A 22,253-nucleotide genomic window follows, 5' to 3' on the forward strand; every position below is an offset into this window, starting at 1 on the left:
TCATAAACAGCTCTGTATACTGTCATATGATGGTTCATATACAGCTCTGTGTACTGTCATATGATGGTTCATATACAGCTCTGTATACTGTAATATGATGGTTCATATACAGCTCTGTGTACTGTCATATGATGGTTCATATACAGCTCTGTGTACTGTCATATGATGGTTCATATACAGCTCTGTATACTGTCATATGATGGTTCATATACAGCTCTGTATACTGTCATATGATGGTTCATATACAGCTCTGTGTACTGTCAGATGATGGTTCATATACAGCTCTGCATACTGTAATATGATGGGTCATAAACAGCTCTATGTACTGTCATATGATGGTTCATATACAGCTCTGTGTACTGTCATATGATGGTTCATATACAGCTCTTATGATGGTTCATATACAGCTCTGTGTACCTTCATATGATGGTTCATATACAGCTCTGTGTACTGTAATATGATGGTTCATATACAGCTCTGTGTACTGTCATATGATGGTTCATATACAGCTCTGTGTACTGTCATATGATGGTTCATATACAGCTCTGTGTACTGTCATATGATGGTTCATATACAGCTCTATGTACTGTCATATGATGGTTCATATACAGCTCTGTGTACTGTCATATTATGGGTCATATACAGCTCTGTGTACTGTCATATGATGGTTCATATACAGCTCTGTCTACTGTCATATGATGGTTCATATACAGCTCTGTGTACTGTCATATGATGGTTCATATACAGCTCTGTGTACTGTCATATGATGGTTCATATACAGCTCTGTGTACTGTAATATGATGGTTCATATACAGCTCTGTCTACATTCATATGATGGTTCATATACAGCTCTGTGTACTGTCATATGATGGTTCATAAACAGCTCTGTGTACTGTCATATGATGGTTCATATACAGCTCTGTGTACTGTCATATGATGGTTCATATACAGCTCTGTGTACTGTCATATGATGGTTCATATACAGCTTTGTGTACTGTAATATGATGGTTCATATACAGCTCTGTGTACTGTCATATGATGGTTCATATACAGCTCTGTATACTGTCATATGATGGTTCATATACAGCTTTGTGTACTGTCATATGATGGTTCATATACAGCTTTTTGTACTGTCATATGATGGTTCATATACAGCTCTGTATACTGTAATATGATGGTTCATATACAGCTTTGTGTACTGTCATATGATGGTTCATATACAGCTCTATGTACTGTCATATGATGGTTCATATACAGCTCTGTGTACTGTAATATGATGGTTCATATACAGCTCTGTGTACTGTCATATGATGGTTCATATACAGCTCTTATGATGGTTCATATACAGCTCTATGTACTGTCATATGATGGTTCATATACAGCTCTGTGTACTGTCATATGATGGTTCATATACAGCTCTGTGTACTGTCATATGATGGTTCATATACAGCTCTGTGTACTGTCATATGATGGTTCATATACAGCTCTTATGATGGTTCATATACAGCTCTATGTACTGTCATATGATGGTTCATATACAGCTCTGTGTACTGTCATATGATGGTTCATATACAGCTCTGTATATTGTCATATGATGGTTCATAAACAGCTCTGTGTACTGTAATATGATGGTTCATATACAGCTCTGTGTACTGTCATATGATGGTTCATATACAGCTCTGTGTACTGTCATATGATGGTTCATATACAGCTCTGTGTACTGTCATATTATGGGTCATATACAGCTCTGTGTACTGTCATATTATGGGCCATATACAGCTCTGTGTACTGTCATATGATGGTTCATATACAGCTCTGTGTACTGTCATATGATGGTTCATATACAGCTCTGTGTACTGTCATATGATGGTTCATATACAGCTCTTATGATGGTTCATATACAGCTCTATGTACTGTCATATGATGGTTCATATACAGCTCTGTGTACTGTCATATGATGGTTCATATACAGCTCTGTATATTGTCATATGATGGTTCATAAACAGCTCTGTGTACTGTAATATGATGGTTCATATACAGCTCTGTGTACTGTCATATGATGGTTCATATACAGCTCTGTGTACTGTCATATGATGGTTCATATACAGCTCTGTGTACTGTCATATGATGGTTCATATACAGCTCTGTGTACTGTCATATTATGGGTCATATACAGCTCTGTGTACTGTCATATTATGGGCCATATACAGCTCTGTGTACTGTCATATGATGGTTCATATACAGCTCTGTCTACTGTCATATGATGGTTCATATACAGCTCTGTCTACATTCATATGATGGTTCATATACAGCTCTGTGTACTGTCATATGATGGTTCATATGCAGCTCTGTGTACTGTCATATGATGGTTCATAAACAGCTCTATGTACTGTAATATGATGGTTCATATACAGCTCTGTATACTGTCATATGATGGTTCATATACAGCTCTGTGTACTGTCATATGATGGTTCATAAACAGCTCTGTCTACTGTAATATGATGGTTCATATACAGCTCTGTGTACTGTAATATGATGGTTCATATACAGCTCTGTATACTGTCATATGATGGTTCATATACAGCTCTGTATACTGTCATATGATGGTTCATAAACAGCTCTATGTACTGTCATATGATGGTTCATATACAGCTCTGTGTACTGTAATATGATGGTTCATAAACAGCTCTATGTACTGTCATATGATGGTTCATATACAGCTCTGTATACTGTAATATGATGGTTCATATACAGCTCTGTATACTGTCATATGATGGTTCATATACAGCTCTGTGTACTGTCATATGATGGTTCATATACAGCTCTGTATACTGTCATATGATGGTTCATATACAGCTCTGTATACTGTCATATGATGGTTCATATACAGCTCTGTGTACTGTCATATGATGGTTCATATACAGCTCTGTATACTGTCATATGATGGTTCATATACAGCTCTGTATACTGTCATATGATGGTTCATATACAGCTCTGTGTACTGTCATATGATGGTTCATATACAGCTCTGTGTACTGTCAGATGATGGTTCATATACAGCTCTGCATACTGTAATATGATGGGTCATAAACAGCTCTATGTACTGTCATATGATGGTTCATATACAGCTCTGTGTACTGTCATATGATGGTTCATATACAGCTCTTATGATGGTTCATATACAGCTCTGTGTACCTTCATATGATGGTTCATATACAGCTCTGTGTACTGTCATATGATGGTTCATATACAGCTCTGTGTACTGTCATATGATGGTTCATATACAGCTCTGTGTACTGTCATATTATGGGTCATATACAGCTCTGTGTACTGTCATATGATGGTTCATATACAGCTCTTATGATGGTTCATATACAGCTCTGTGTACTGTCATATGATGGTTCATATACAGCTCTTATGATGGTTCATATACAGCTCTGTCTACTGTCATATGATGGTTCATATACAGCTCTGTGTACTGTCATATGATGGTTCATATACAGCTCTGTGTACTGTCATATGATGGTTCATATACAGCTCTTATGATGGTTCATATACAGCTCTGTCTACTGTCATATGATGGTTCATATACAGCTCTGTGTACTGTCATATGATGGTTCATATACAGCTCTGTGTACTGTCATATGATGGTTCATATACAGCTCTGTCTACATTCATATGATGGTTCATATACAGCTCTGTGTACTGTCATATGATGGTTCATATACAGCTCTGTGTACTGTCATATGATGGTTCATATACAGCTCTGTGTACTGTCATATTATGGGTCATATACAGCTCTGTGTACTGTCATATGATGGTTCATATACAGCTCTGTGTACTGTCATATGATGGTTCATAAACAGCTCTATGTACTGTAATATGATGGTTCATATACAGCTCTGTATACTGTCATATGATGGTTCATATACAGCTCTGTGTACTGTCATATGATGGTTCATATACAGCTCTGTATACTGTAATATGATGGTTCATATACAGCTCTGTGTACTGTAATATGATGGTTCATATACAGCTCTCTGTACTGTCATATGATGGTTCATAAACAGCTCTGTATACTGTCATATGATGGTTCATAAACAGCTCTGTATACTGTCATATGATGGTTCATAAACAGCTCTGTATACTGTCATATGATGGTTCATAAACAGCTCTGTATACTGTCATATGATGGTTCATATACAGCTCTGTGTACTGTCATATGATGGTTCATAAACAGCTCTGTATACTGTCAGATGATGGTTCATATACAGCTCTGTGTACTGTCATATGATGGTTCATATACAGCTCTTATGATGGTTCATATACAGCTCTGTGTACCTTCATATGATGGGTCATACACAGCTCTATGAACTGTCATATGTTGGTTCATTTACAGCTCTGTGTACTGTAATATGATGGTTCATATACAGCTCTGTCTACATTCATATGATGGTTCATATACAGCTCTGTGTACTGTCATATGATGGTTCATAAACAGCTCTGTGTACTGTAATATGATGGTTCATATACAGCTCTGTGTACTGTCATATGATGGTTCATATACAGCTCTGTCTACTGTAATATGATGGTTCATAAACAGCTCTGTATACTGTCATATGATGGTTCATAAACAGCTCTGTGTACTGTCATATGATGGTTCATATACAGCTCTGTATATTGTCATATGATGGTTCATAAACAGCTCTGTGTACTGTAATATGATGGTTCATATACAGCTCTGTGTACTGTCATATGATGGTTCATATACAGCTCTGTATACTGTAATATGATGGTTCATATACAGCTCTATGTACTGTCATATGATGGTTCATATACAGCTCTGTCTACTGTAATATGATGGTTCATAAACAGCTCTATGTACTGTCATATGATGGTTCATATACAGCTCTGTGTACTGTCATATGATGGTTCATATACAGCTCTGTGTACTGTCATATGATGGTTCATATACAGCTCTTATGATGGTTCATATACAGCTCTGTCTACTGTCATATGATGGTTCATATACAGCTCTGTGTACTGTAATATGATGGTTCATATACAACTCTGTATACTGTAATATGATGGTTCATAAACAGCTCTATGTACTGTCATATGATGGTTCATATACAGCTCTGTGTACTGTCATATGATGGTTCATATACAGCTCTGTGTACTGTAATATGATGGTTCATATACAACTCTGTCTACTGTCATATGATGGTTCATATACAGCTCTGTGTACTGTAATATGATGGTTCATATACAACTCTGTATACTGTAATATGATGGTTCATAAACAGCTCTATGTACTGTCATATGATGGTTCATATACAGCTCTGTGAACTGTAATATGATGGTTCATATACAGCTCTGTATACTGTCATATGATGGTTCATAAACAGCTCTATGTACTGTCATATGATGGTTCATAAACAGCTCTATGTACTGTCATATGATGGTTCATATACAGCTCTGTATACTGTAATATGATGGTTCATATACAGCTTTTTGTACTGTCATATGATGGTTCATATACAGCTCTGTATACTGTAATATGATGGTTCATATACAGCTTTGTGTACTGTCATATGATGGTTCATATACAGCTCTATGTACTGTCATATGATGGTTCATATACAGCTCTGTATACTGTAATATGATGGTTCATATACAGCTTTGTGTACTGTCATATGATGGTTCATATACAGCTCTATGTACTGTCATATGATGGTTCATATACAGCTCTATGTACTGTCATATGATGGTTCATACACAGCTCTGTGTACTGTCATATGATGGTTCATATACAGCTCTGTGTACTGTAATATGATGGTTCATATACAGCTCTGTGTACTGTCATATGATGGTTCATATACAGCTCTTATGATGGTTCATATACAGCTCTATGTACTGTCATATGATGGTTCATATACAGCTCTGTATATTGTCATATGATGGTTCATAAACAGCTCTGTGTACTGTCATATGATGGTTCATATACAGCTTTTTGTACTGTCATATGATGGTTCATATACAGCTCTGTATATTGTCATATGATGGTTCATAAACAGCTCTGTGTACTGTCATATGATGGTTCATATACAGCTCTGTGTACTGTCATATGATGGTTCATATACAGCTCTGTGTACTGTCATATGATGGTTCATATACAGCTTTGTGTACTGTCATATGATGGTTCATATACAGCTCTATGTACTGTCATATGATGGTTCATATACAGCTCTATGTACTGTCATATGATGGTTCATACACAGCTCTGTGTACTGTCATATGATGGTTCATATACAGCTCTTATGATGGTTCATATACAGCTCTGTGTACCTTCATATGATGGTTCATATACAGCTCTGTGTACTGTAATATGATGGTTCATATACAGCTCTGTGTACTGTCATATGATGGTTCATATACAGCTCTGTGTACTGTCATATGATGGTTCATATACAGCTCTGTGTACTGTCATATGATGGTTCATATACAGCTCTATGTACTGTCATATGATGGTTCATACACAGCTCTGTGTACTGTCATATGATGGTTCATATACAGCTCTGTGTACTGTAATATGATGGTTCATATACAGCTCTGTGTACTGTCATATGATGGTTCATATACAGCTCTTATGATGGTTCATATACAGCTCTATGTACTGTCATATGATGGTTCATATACAGCTCTGTATATTGTCATATGATGGTTCATAAACAGCTCTGTGTACTGTCATATGATGGTTCATATACAGCTCTGTCTACTGTAATATGATGGTTCATAAACAGCTCTGTGTACTGTCATATGATGGTTCATATACAGCTCTGTGTACTGTCATATGATGGTTCATATACAGCTCTGTGTACTGTCATATGATGGTTCATATACAGCTCTTATGATGGTTCATATACAGCTCTGTCTACTGTCATATGATGGTTCATATACAGCTCTGTGTACTGTCATATGATGGTTCATATACAGCTCTTATGATGGTTCATATACAGCTCTGTCTACTGTCATATGATGGTTCATATACAGCTCTGTGTACTGTCATATGATGGTTCATATACAGCTCTGTGTACTGTCATATTATGGGTCATATACAGCTCTGTGTACTGTCATATGATGGTTCATATACAGCTCTGTGTACTGTCATATGATGGTTCATATACAGCTCTGTGTACTGTCATATGATGGTTCATATACAGCTCTGTATACTGTCATATGATGGTTCATATACAGCTCTGTATACTGTCATATGATGGTTCATATACAGCTCTGTGTACTGTCATATGATGGTTCATATACAGCTCTGTGTACTGTCAGATGATGGTTCATATACAGCTCTATGTACTGTCATATGATGGTTCATATACAGCTCTGTGTACTGTCATATGATGGTTCATATACAGCTCTTATGATGGTTCATATACAGCTCTGTGTACCTTCATATGATGGTTCATAAACAGCTCTGTGTACTGTAATATGATGGTTCATATACAGCTCTGTGTACTGTCATATGATGGTTCATATACAGCTCTGTCTACTGTAATATGATGGTTCATAAACAGCTCTGTATACTGTCATATGATGGTTCATAAACAGCTCTGTGTACTGTCATATGATGGTTCATATACAGCTCTGTATATTGTCATATGATGGTTCATAAACAGCTCTGTGTACTGTCATATGATGGTTCATATACAGCTCTGTATACTGTAATATGATGGTTCATATACAGCTCTGTGTACTGTCATATGATGGTTCATATACAGCTCTTATGATGGTTCATATACAGCTCTGTCTACTGTCATATGATGGTTCATATACAGCTCTTATGATGGTTCATATACAGCTCTGTCTACATTCATATGATGGTTCATATACAGCTCTGTGTACTGTAATATGATGGTTCATATACAACTCTGTATACTGTAATATGATGGTTCATAAACAGCTCTATGTACTGTCATATGATGGTTCATATACAGCTCTGTGTACTGTCATATGATGGTTCATATACAGCTCTGTGTACTGTCATATGATGGTTCATATACAGCTCTGTGTACTGTCATATGATGGTTCATATACAGCTCTGTGTACTGTCATATGATGGTTCATATACAGCTTTGTGTACTGTCATATGATGGTTCATATACAGCTCTGTGTACTGTAATATGATGGTTCATATACAGCTCTGTGTACTGTCATATGATGGTTCATAAACAGCTCTATGTACTGTCATATGATGGTTCATATACAGCTCTGTATACTGTAATATGATGGTTCATATACAGCTTTGTGTACTGTCATATGATGGTTCATATACAGCTCTATGTACTGTCATATGATGGTTCATATACAGCTCTGTATACTGTAATATGATGGTTCATATACAGCTTTGTGTACTGTCATATGATGGTTCATATACAGCTCTATGTACTGTCATATGATGGTTCATACACAGCTCTGTGTACTGTCATATGATGGTTCATATACAGCTCTGTGTACTGTAATATGATGGTTCATATACAGCTCTGTGTACTGTCATATGATGGTTCATATACAGCTCTGTATATTGTCATATGATGGTTCATAAACAGCTCTATGTACTGTCATATGATGGTTCATATACAGCTCTGTCTACTGTAATATGATGGTTCATAAACAGCTCTGTGTACTGTCATATGATGGTTCATATACAGCTCTGTGTACTGTCATATGATGGTTCATATACAGCTCTGTCTACTGTAATATGATGGTTCATAAACAGCTCTGTGTACTGTCATATGATGGTTCATATACAGCTCTGTGTACTGTCATATGATGGTTCATATACAGCTCTTATGATGGTTCATATACAGCTCTGTCTACTGTCATATGATGGTTCATATACAGCTCTGTGTACTGTCATATGATGGTTCATATACAGCTCTTATGATGGTTCATATACAGCTCTGTCTACTGTCATATGATGGTTCATATACAGCTCTGTGTACTGTCATATGATGGTTCATATACAGCTCTGTCTACATTCATATGATGGTTCATATACAGCTCTGTGTACTGTCATATGATGGTTCATATACAGCTCTGTGTACTGTCATATGATGGTTCATATACAGCTCTGTCTACTGTAATATGATGGTTCATAAACAGCTCTGTGTACTGTCATATGATGGTTCATATACAGCTCTGTGTACTGTCATATGATGGTTCATATACAGCTCTGTGTACTGTCATATGATGGTTCATATACAGCTCTTATGATGGTTCATATACAGCTCTGTCTACTGTCATATGATGGTTCATATACAGCTCTGTGTACTGTCATATGATGGTTCATATACAGCTCTTATGATGGTTCATATACAGCTCTGTCTACTGTCATATGATGGTTCATATACAGCTCTGTGTACTGTCATATTATGGGTCATATACAGCTCTGTCTACATTCATATGATGGTTCATACACAGCTCTGTGTACTGTCATATGATGGTTCATATACAGCTCTGTGTACTGTCATATGATGGTTCATATACAGCTCTGTGTACTGTCATATGATGGTTCATATACAGCTCTGTATACTGTCATATGATGGTTCATAAACAGCTCTATGTACTGTCATATGATGGTTCATATACAGCTCTGTGTACTGTCATATGATGGTTCATAAACAGCTCTGTGTACTGTCATATGATGGTTCATATACAGCTCTTATGATGGTTCATATACAGCTCTGTCTACATTCATATGATGGTTCATATACAGCTCTGTATACTGTAATATGATGGTTCATAAACAGCTCTATGTACTGTCATATGATGGTTCATATACAGCTCTGTGTACTGTCATATGATGGTTCATATATAGCTCTGTGTACTGTCATATGATGGTTCATATACAGCTCTGTGTACTGTCATATGATGGTTCATATACAGCTCTGTGTACTGTCATATGATGGTTCATATACAGCTCTGTGTACTGTCATATGATGGTTCATATACAGCTCTGTGTACTGTCATATTATGGGTCATATACAGCTCTGTGTACTGTCATATGATGGTTCATATACAGCTCTTATGATGGTTCATATACAGCTCTGTGTACTGTCATATGATGGTTCATATACAGCTCTTATGATGGTTCATATACAGCTCTGTCTACTGTCATATGATGGTTCATATACAGCTCTGTGTACTGTCATATGATGGTTCATATACAGCTCTGTGTACTGTCATATGATGGTTCATATACAGCTCTTATGATGGTTCATATACAGCTCTGTCTACTGTCATATGATGGTTCATATACAGCTCTGTGTACTGTCATATGATGGTTCATATACAGCTCTGTGTACTGTCATATGATGGTTCATATACAGCTCTGTCTACATTCATATGATGGTTCATATACAGCTCTGTGTACTGTCATATGATGGTTCATATACAGCTCTGTGTACTGTCATATTATGGGTCATATACAGCTCTGTGTACTGTCATATTATGGGTCATATACAGCTCTGTATACTGTCATATGATGGTTCATATACAGCTCTGTGTACTGTCATATGATGGTTCATAAACAGCTCTATGTACTGTAATATGATGGTTCATATACAGCTCTGTATACTGTCATATGATGGTTCATAAACAGCTCTATGTACTGTCATATGATGGTTCATATACAGCTCTGTATACTGTAATATGATGGTTCATATACAGCTCTGTGTACTGTAATATGATGGTTCATATACAGCTCTCTGTACTGTCATATGATGGTTCATAAACAGCTCTGTATACTGTCATATGATGGTTCATAAACAGCTCTGTATACTGTCATATGATGGTTCATAAACAGCTCTGTATACTGTCATATGATGGTTCATATACAGCTCTGTGTACTGTCAGATGATGGTTCATATACAGCTCTGTGTACTGTCATATGATGGTTCATATACAGCTCTTATGATGGTTCATATACAGCTCTGTGTACCTTCATATGATGGGTCATACACAGCTCTATGAACTGTCATATGTTGGTTCATTTACAGCTCTGTGTACTGTAATATGATGGTTCATATACAGCTCTGTCTACATTCATATGATGGTTCATATACAGCTCTGTGTACTGTCATATGATGGTTCATAAACAGCTCTGTGTACTGTAATATGATGGTTCATATACAGCTCTGTGTACTGTCATATGATGGTTCATATACAGCTCTGTCTACTGTAATATGATGGTTCATAAACAGCTCTGTATACTGTCATATGATGGTTCATAAACAGCTCTGTGTACTGTCATATGATGGTTCATATACAGCTCTGTATATTGTCATATGATGGTTCATAAACAGCTCTGTGTACTGTAATATGATGGTTCATATACAGCTCTGTGTACTGTCATATGATGGTTCATATACAGCTCTGTATACTGTAATATGATGGTTCATATACAGCTCTATGTACTGTCATATGATGGTTCATATACAGCTCTGTCTACTGTAATATGATGGTTCATAAACAGCTCTATGTACTGTCATATGATGGTTCATATACAGCTCTGTGTACTGTCATATGATGGTTCATATACAGCTCTGTGTACTGTCATATGATGGTTCATATACAGCTCTTATGATGGTTCATATACAGCTCTGTCTACTGTCATATGATGGTTCATATACAGCTCTGTGTACTGTAATATGATGGTTCATATACAACTCTGTATACTGTAATATGATGGTTCATAAACAGCTCTATGTACTGTCATATGATGGTTCATATACAGCTCTGTGTACTGTCATATGATGGTTCATATATAGCTCTGTGTACTGTCATATGATGGTTCATATACAGCTCTGTGTACTGTCATATGATGGTTCATATACAGCTCTGTGTACTGTAATATGATGGTTCATATACAGCTCTGTGTACTGTCATATGATGGTTCATATACAGCTCTGTGTACTGTCATATGATGGTTCATATACAGCTCTGTGTACTGTCATATGATGGTTCATATACATCTCTGTGTACTGTAATATGATGGTTCATAAACAGCTCTGTGTACTGTAATATGATGGTTCATAAACAGCTCTGTGTACTGTCATATGATGGTTCATATACATCTCTGTGTACTGTAATATGATGGTTCATATACAGCTCTGTGAACTGTAATATGATGGTTCATATACAGCTCTGTATACTGTCATATGATGGTTCATAAACAGCTCTATGTACTGTCATATGATGGTTCATAAACAGCTCTATGTACTGTCATATGATGGTTCATATACAGCTCTGTATACTGTAATATGATGGTTCATATACAGCTTTTTGTACTGTCATATGATGGTTCATATACAGCTCTGTATACTGTAATATGATGGTTCATATACAGCTTTGTGTACTGTCATATGATGGTTCATATACAGCTCTATGTACTGTCATATGATGGTTCATATACAGCTCTGTATACTGTAATATGATGGTTCATATACAGCTTTGTGTACTGTCATATGATGGTTCATATACAGCTCTATGTACTGTCATATGATGGTTCATATACAGCTCTATGTACTGTCATATGATGGTTCATACACAGCTCTGTGTACTGTCATATGATGGTTCATATACAGCTCTGTGTACTGTAATATGATGGTTCATATACAGCTCTGTGTACTGTCATATGATGGTTCATATACAGCTCTTATGATGGTTCATATACAGCTCTATGTACTGTCATATGATGGTTCATATACAGCTCTGTATATTGTCATATGATGGTTCATAAACAGCTCTGTGTACTGTCATATGATGGTTCATATACAGCTTTTTGTACTGTCATATGATGGTTCATATACAGCTCTGTATATTGTCATATGATGGTTCATAAACAGCTCTGTGTACTGTCATATGATGGTTCATATACAGCTCTGTGTACTGTCATATGATGGTTCATATACAGCTCTGTGTACTGTCATATGATGGTTCATATACAGCTCTATGTACTGTCATATGATGGTTCATATACAGCTCTATGTACTGTCATATGATGGTTCATAAACAGCTCTGTGTACTGTCATATGATGGTTCATATACAGCTCTGTGTACTGTCATATGATGGTTCATATACAGCTCTATGTACTGTCATATGATGGTTCATAAACAGCTCTGTGTACTGTCATATGATGGTTCATATACAGCTCTGTGTACTGTCATATGATGGTTCATATACAGCTCTGTGTACTGTCATATGATGGTTCATATACAGCTTTGTGTACTGTCATATGATGGTTCATATACAGCTCTATGTACTGTCATATGATGGTTCATATACAGCTCTATGTACTGTCATATGATGGTTCATATACAGCTCTATGTACTGTCATATGATGGTTCATATACAGCTCTGTGTACTGTCATATGATGGTTCATATACAGCTCTTATGATGGTTCATATACAGCTCTATGTACTGTCATATGATGGTTCATATACAGCTCTGTATATTGTCATATGATGGTTCATAAACAGCTCTGTGTACTGTCATATGATGGTTCATATACAGCTCTGTCTACTGTAATATGATGGTTCATAAACAGCTCTGTGTACTGTCATATGATGGTTCATATACAGCTTTGTGTACTGTCATATGATGGTTCATATACAGCTCTATGTACTGTCATATGATGGTTCATATACAGCTCTATGTACTGTCATATGATGGTTCATATACAGCTCTATGTACTGTCATATGATGGTTCATAAACAGCTCTGTGTACTGTCATATGATGGTTCATATACAGCTCTGTGTACTGTCATATGATGGTTCATATACAGCTCTGTGTACTGTCATATGATGGTTCATATACAGCTTTGTGTACTGTCATATGATGGTTCATATACAGCTCTATGTACTGTCATATGATGGTTCATATACAGCTCTATGTACTGTCATATGATGGTTCATATACAGCTCTATGTACTGTCATATGATGGTTCATATACAGCTCTGTGTACTGTCATATGATGGTTCATATACAGCTCTTATGATGGTTCATATACAGCTCTATGTACTGTCATATGATGGTTCATATACAGCTCTGTATATTGTCATATGATGGTTCATAAACAGCTCTGTGTACTGTCATATGATGGTTCATATACAGCTCTGTCTACTGTAATATGATGGTTCATAAACAGCTCTGTGTACTGTCATATGATGGTTCATATACAGCTCTATGTACTGTCATATGATGGTTCATATACAGCTTTGTGTACTGTCATATGATGGTTCATATACAGCTCTATGTACTGTCATATGATGGTTCATATACAGCTCTGTGTACTGTCATATGATGGTTCATAAACAGCTCTATGTACTGTCATATGATGGTTCATATACAGCTCTGTATACTGTAATATGATGGTTCATATACAGCTTTTTGTACTGTCATATGATGGTTCATATACAGCTCTGTATACTGTAATATGATGGTTCATATACAGCTTTGTGTACTGTCATATGATGGTTCATATACAGCTCTATGTACTGTCATATGATGGTTCATATACAGCTCTATGTACTGTCATATGATGGTTCATACACAGCTCTGTGTACTGTCATATGATGGTTCATATACAGCTCTGTGTACTGTAATATGATGGTTCATATACAGCTCTGTGTACTGTCATATGATGGTTCATATACAGCTCTTATGATGGTTCATATACAGCTCTATGTACTGTCATATGATGGTTCATATACAGCTCTGTATATTGTCATATGATGGTTCATAAACAGCTCTGTGTACTGTCATATGATGGTTCATATACAGCTCTGTCTACTGTAATATGATGGTTCATAAACAGCTCTGTGTACTGTCATATGATGGTTCATATACAGCTCTGTGTACTGTCATATGATGGTTCATATACAGCTCTGTGTACTGTCATATGATGGTTCATATACAGCTCTTATGATGGTTCATATACAGCTCTGTCTACTGTCATATGATGGTTCATATACAGCTCTGTGTACTGTCATATGATGGTTCATATACAGCTCTTATGATGGTTCATATACAGCTCTGTCTACTGTCATATGATGGTTCATATACAGCTCTGTGTACTGTCATATGATGGTTCATATACAGCTCTGTGTACTGTCATATTATGGGTCATATACAGCTCTGTGTACTGTCATATGATGGTTCATATACAGCTCTGTGTACTGTCATATGATGGTTCATATACAGCTCTGTGTACTGTCATATGATGGTTCATATACAGCTCTGTATACTGTCATATGATGGTTCATAAACAGCTCTATGTACTGTCATATGATGGTTCATATACAGCTCTGTGTACTGTCATATGATGGTTCATAAACAGCTCTATGTACTGTCATATGATGGTTCATATACAGCTCTGTATACTGTAATATGATGGTTCATATACAGCTCTGTGTACTGTCATATGATGGTTCATATACAGCTCTGTGTACTGTCATATGATGGTTCATATACAGCTCTGTATACTGTCATATGATGGTTCATATACAGCTCTGTATACTGTCATATGATGGTTCATATACAGCTCTGTGTACTGTCATATGATGGTTCATATACAGCTCTGTGTACTGTCAGATGATGGTTCATATACAGCTCTGCATACTGTAATATGATGGGTCATAAACAGCTCTATGTACTGTCATATGATGGTTCATATACAGCTCTGTGTACTGTCATATGATGGTTCATATACAGCTCTTATGATGGTTCATATACAGCTCTGTGTACCTTCATATGATGGTTCATAAACAGCTCTGTGTACTGTAATATGATGGTTCATATACAGCTCTGTGTACTGTCATATGATGGTTCATATACAGCTCTGTCTACTGTAATATGATGGTTCATAAACAGCTCTGTGTACTGTCATATGATGGTTCATATACAGCTCTGTATATTGTCATATGATGGTTCATAAACAGCTCTGTGTACTGTCATATGATGGTTCATATACAGCTCTGTATACTGTAATATGATGGTTCATATACAGCTCTGTGTACTGTCATATGATGGTTCATATACAGCTCTTATGATGGTTCATATACAGCTCTGTCTACATTCATATGATGGTTCATATACAGCTCTGTGTACTGTAATATGATGGTTCATATACAACTCTGTATACTGTAATATGATGGTTCATAAACAGCTCTATGTACTGTCATATGATGGTTCATATACAGCTCTGTGTACTGTCATATGATGGTTCATATACAGCTCTGTGTACTGTCATATGATGGTTCATATACAGCTCTGTGTACTGTCATATGATGGTTCATATACATCTCTGTGTACTGTAATATGATGGTTCATATACAGCTCTGTGAACTGTAATATGATGGTTCATATACAGCTCTGTATACTGTCATATGATGGTTCATATACAGCTCTGTGTACTGTAATATGATGGTTCATATACAGCTCTGTGTACTGTCATATGATGGTTCATAAACAGCTCTATGTACTGTCATATGATGGTTCATATACAGCTCTGTATACTGTAATATGATGGTTCATATACAGCTTTGTGTACTGTCATATGATGGTTCATATACAGCTCTATGTACTGTCATATGATGGTTCATACACAGCTCTGTGTACTGTCATATGATGGTTCATATACAGCTCTGTGTACTGTAATATGATGGTTCATATACAGCTCTGTGTACTGTCATATGATGGTTCATATACAGCTCTGTATATTGTCATATGATGGTTCATAAACAGCTCTATGTACTGTCATATGATGGTTCATATACAGCTCTGTCTACTGTAATATGATGGTTCATAAACAGCTCTGTGTACTGTCATATGATGGTTCATATACAGCTCTGTGTACTGTCATATGATGGTTCATATACAGCTCTGTCTACTGTAATATGATGGTTCATAAACAGCTCTGTGTACTGTCATATGATGGTTCATATACAGCTCTGTGTACTGTCATATGATGGTTCATATACAGCTCTTATGATGGTTCATATACAGCTCTGTCTACTGTCATATGATGGTTCATATACAGCTCTGTGTACTGTCATATGATGGTTCATATACAGCTCTTATGATGGTTCATATACAGCTCTGTCTACTGTCATATGATGGTTCATATACAGCTCTGTGTACTGTCATATGATGGTTCATATACAGCTCTGTCTACATTCATATGATGGTTCATATACAGCTCTGTGTACTGTCATATGATGGTTCATATACAGCTCTGTGTACTGTCATATGATGGTTCATATACAGCTCTGTCTACTGTAATATGATGGTTCATAAACAGCTCTGTGTACTGTCATATGATGGTTCATATACAGCTCTGTGTACTGTCATATGATGGTTCATATACAGCTCTGTGTACTGTCATATGATGGTTCATATACAGCTCTTATGATGGTTCATATACAGCTCTGTCTACTGTCATATGATGGTTCATATACAGCTCTGTGTACTGTCATATGATGGTTCATATACAGCTCTTATGATGGTTCATATACAGCTCTGTCTACTGTCATATGATGGTTCATATACAGCTCTGTGTACTGTCATATGATGGTTCATATACAGCTCTGTCTACATTCATATGATGGTTCATATACAGCTCTGTGTACTGTCATATGATGGTTCATATACAGCTCTGTGTACTGTCATATGATGGTTCATATACAGCTCTGTCTACTGTAATATGATGGTTCATAAACAGCTCTGTGTACTGTCATATGATGGTTCATATACAGCTCTGTGTACTGTCATATGATGGTTCATATACAGCTCTGTGTACTGTCATATGATGGTTCATATACAGCTCTGTCTACTGTCATATGATGGTTCATATACAGCTCTGTGTACTGTCATATGATGGTTCATATACAGCTCTTATGATGGTTCATATACAGCTCTGTCTACTGTCATATGATGGTTCATATACAGCTCTGTGTACTGTCATATTATGGGTCATATACAGCTCTGTCTACATTCATATGATGGTTCATACACAGCTCTGTGTACTGTCATATGATGGTTCATATACAGCTCTGTGTACTGTCATATGATGGTTCATATACAGCTCTGTGTACTGTCATATGATGGTTCATATACAGCTCTGTATACTGTCATATGATGGTTCATAAACAGCTCTATGTACTGTCATATGATGGTTCATATACAGCTCTGTGTACTGTCATATGATGGTTCATAAACAGCTCTGTGTACTGTCATATGATGGTTCATATACAGCTCTTATGATGGTTCATATACAGCTCTGTCTACATTCATATGATGGTTCATATACAGCTCTGTATACTGTAATATGATGGTTCATATACAGCTCTGTGTACTGTCATATGATGGTTCATATACAGCTCTGTGTACTGTCATATGATGGTTCATAAACAGCTCTGTGTACTGTAATATGATGGTTCATATACAGCTCTGTGTACTGTCATATGATGGTTCATATACAGCTCTGTGTACTGTCATATGATGGTTCATATACATCTCTGTGTACTGTAATATGATGGTTCATAAACAGCTCTGTGTACTGTCATATGATGGTTCATATACATCTCTGTGTACTGTAATATGATGGTTCATATACAGCTCTGTGAACTGTAATATGATGGTTCATATACAGCTCTGTATACTGTCATATGATGGTTCATATACAGCTCTGTGTACTGTAATATGATGGTTCATATACAGCTCTGTGTACTGTCATATGATGGTTCATAAACAGCTCTATGTACTGTCATATGATGGTTCATATACAGCTCTATGTACTGTCATATGATGGTTCATACACAGCTCTGTGTACTGTCATATGATGGTTCATATACAGCTCTGTGTACTGTAATATGATGGTTCATATACAGCTCTGTGTACTGTCATATGATGGTTCATATACAGCTCTTATGATGGTTCATATACAGCTCTATGTACTGTCATATGATGGTTCATATACAGCTCTGTATATTGTCATATGATGGTTCATAAACAGCTCTGTGTACTGTAATATGATGGTTCATATACAGCTCTGTGTACTGTCATATGATGGTTCATATACAGCTCTATGTACTGTCATATGATGGTTCATATACAGCTCTGTGTACTGTCATATGATGGTTCATATACAGCTCTGTGTACTGTCATATGATGGTTCATATACAGCTCTGTCTACTGTAATATGATGGTTCATAAACAGCTCTGTGTACTGTCATATGATGGTTCATATACAGCTCTGTGTACTGTCATATGATGGTTCATATACAGCTCTTATGATGGTTCATATACAGCTCTGTCTACTGTCATATGATGGTTCATATACAGCTCTGTGTACTGTCATATGATGGTTCATATACAGCTCTTATGATGGTTCATATACAGCTCTGTCTACTGTCATATGATGGTTCATATACAGCTCTGTGTACTGTCATATGATGGTTCATATACAGCTCTGTGTACTGTCATATTATGGGTCATATACAGCTCTGTCTACATTCATATGATGGTTCATACACAGCTCTGTGTACTGTCATATGATGGTTCATATACAGCTCTGTGTACTGTCATATGATGGTTCATATACAGCTCTGTGTACTGTCATATGATGGTTCATATACAGCTCTGTATACTGTCATATGATGGTTCATAAACAGCTCTATGTACTGTCATATGATGGTTCATATACAGCTCTGTGTACTGTCATATGATGGTTCATAAACAGCTCTATGTACTGTAATATGATGGTTCATATACAGCTCTGTGTACTGTCATATGATGGTTCATATACAGCTCTTATGATGGTTCATATACAGCTCTGTCTACATTCATATGATGGTTCATATACAGCTCTGTGTACTGTAATATGATGGTTCATATACAACTCTGTATACTGTAATATGATGGTTCATAAACAGCTCTATGTACTGTCATATGATGGTTCATATACAGCTCTGTGTACTGTCATATGATGGTTCATATATAGCTCTGTGTACTGTCATATGATGGTTCATATACAGCTCTGTGTACTGTCATATGATGGTTCATATACAGCTCTGTGTACTGTCATATGATGGTTCATAAACAGCTCTGTGTACTGTCATATGATGGTTCATATACAGCTCTGTGTACTGTCATATGATGGTTCATATACAGCTCTGTGTACTGTCATATGATGGTTCATATACATCTCTGTGTACTGTAATATGATGGTTCATAAACAGCTCTGTGTACTGTAATATGATGGTTCATAAACAGCTCTGTGTACTGTCATATGATGGTTCATATACATCTCTGTGTACTGTAATATGATGGTTCATATACAGCTCTGTGAACTGTAATATGATGGTTCATATACAGCTCTGTATACTGTCATATGATGGTTCATATACAGCTCTGTGTACTGTAATATGATGGTTCATATACAGCTCTGTGTACTGTCATATGATGGTTCATAAACAGCTCTATGTACTGTCATATGATGGTTCATATACAGCTCTGTATACTGTAATATGATGGTTCATATACAGCTTTTTGTACTGTCATATGATGGTTCATATACAGCTCTGTATACTGTAATATGATGGTTCATATACAGCTTTGTGTACTGTCATATGATGGTTCATATACAGCTCTATGTACTGTCATATGATGGTTCATATACAGCTCTGTATACTGTAATATGATGGTTCATATACAGCTTTGTGTACTGTCATATGATGGTTCATATACAGCTCTATGTACTGTCATATGATGGTTCATATACAGCTCTATGTACTGTCATATGATGGTTCATACACAGCTCTGTGTACTGTCATATGATGGTTCATATACAGCTCTGTGTACTGTAATATGATGGTTCATATACAGCTCTGTGTACTGTCATATGATGGTTCATATACAGCTCTTATGATGGTTCATATACAGCTCTATGTACTGTCATATGATGGTTCATATACAGCTCTGTATATTGTCATATGATGGTTCATAAACAGCTCTGTGTACTGTAATATGATGGTTCATATACAGCTCTGTGTACTGTCATATGATGGTTCATATACAGCTCTATGTACTGTCATATGATGGTTCATATACAGCTCTGTGTACTGTCATATGATGGTTCATATACAGCTCTGTGTACTGTCATATGATGGTTCATATACAGCTCTGTCTACTGTAATATGATGGTTCATAAACAGCTCTGTGTACTGTCATATGATGGTTCATATACAGCTCTGTGTACTGTCATATGATGGTTCATATACAGCTCTGTGTACTGTCATATGATGGTTCATATACAGCTCTTATGATGGTTCATATACAGCTCTGTCTACTGTCATATGATGGTTCATATACAGCTCTGTGTACTGTCATATGATGGTTCATATACAGCTCTTATGATGGTTCATATACAGCTCTGTCTACTGTCATATGATGGTTCATATACAGCTCTGTGTACTGTCATATGATGGTTCATATACAGCTCTATGTACTGTCATATGATGGTTCATATACAGCTCTGTGTACTGTCATATGATGGTTCATAAACAGCTCTATGTACTGTAATATGATGGTTCATATACAGCTCTGTGTACTGTCATATGATGGTTCATATACAGCTCTTATGATGGTTCATATACAGCTCTGTCTACTGTCATATGATGGTTCATAAACAGCTCTGTGTACTGTCATATGATGGTTCATATACAGCTCTGTATACTGTAATATGATGGTTCATAAACAGCTCTATGTACTGTCATATGATGGTTCATATACAGCTCTGTGTACTGTCATATGATGGTTCATATACAGCTCTTATGATGGTTCATATACAGCTCTGTCTACTGTCATATGATGGTTCATAAACAGCTCTATGTACTGTAATATGATGGTTCATATACAGCTCTGTGTACTGTCATATGATGGTTCATATACAGCTCTTATGATGGTTCATATACAGCTCTGTCTACTGTCATATGATGGTTCATAAACAGCTCTGTGTACTGTCATATGATGGTTCATATACAGCTCTGTCTACTGTCATATGATGGTTCATATACAGCTCTGTGTACTGTCATATGATGGTTCATATACAGCTCTGTGTACTGTCATATGATGGTTCATATACAGCTCTGTCTACTGTAATATGATGGTTCATAAACAGC

This window comes from Squalius cephalus, assembly GCF_949319135.1.
Source record: "Squalius cephalus genome assembly, chromosome: 1".
Lineage (NCBI taxonomy): Eukaryota > Metazoa > Chordata > Actinopteri > Cypriniformes > Leuciscidae > Squalius > Squalius cephalus.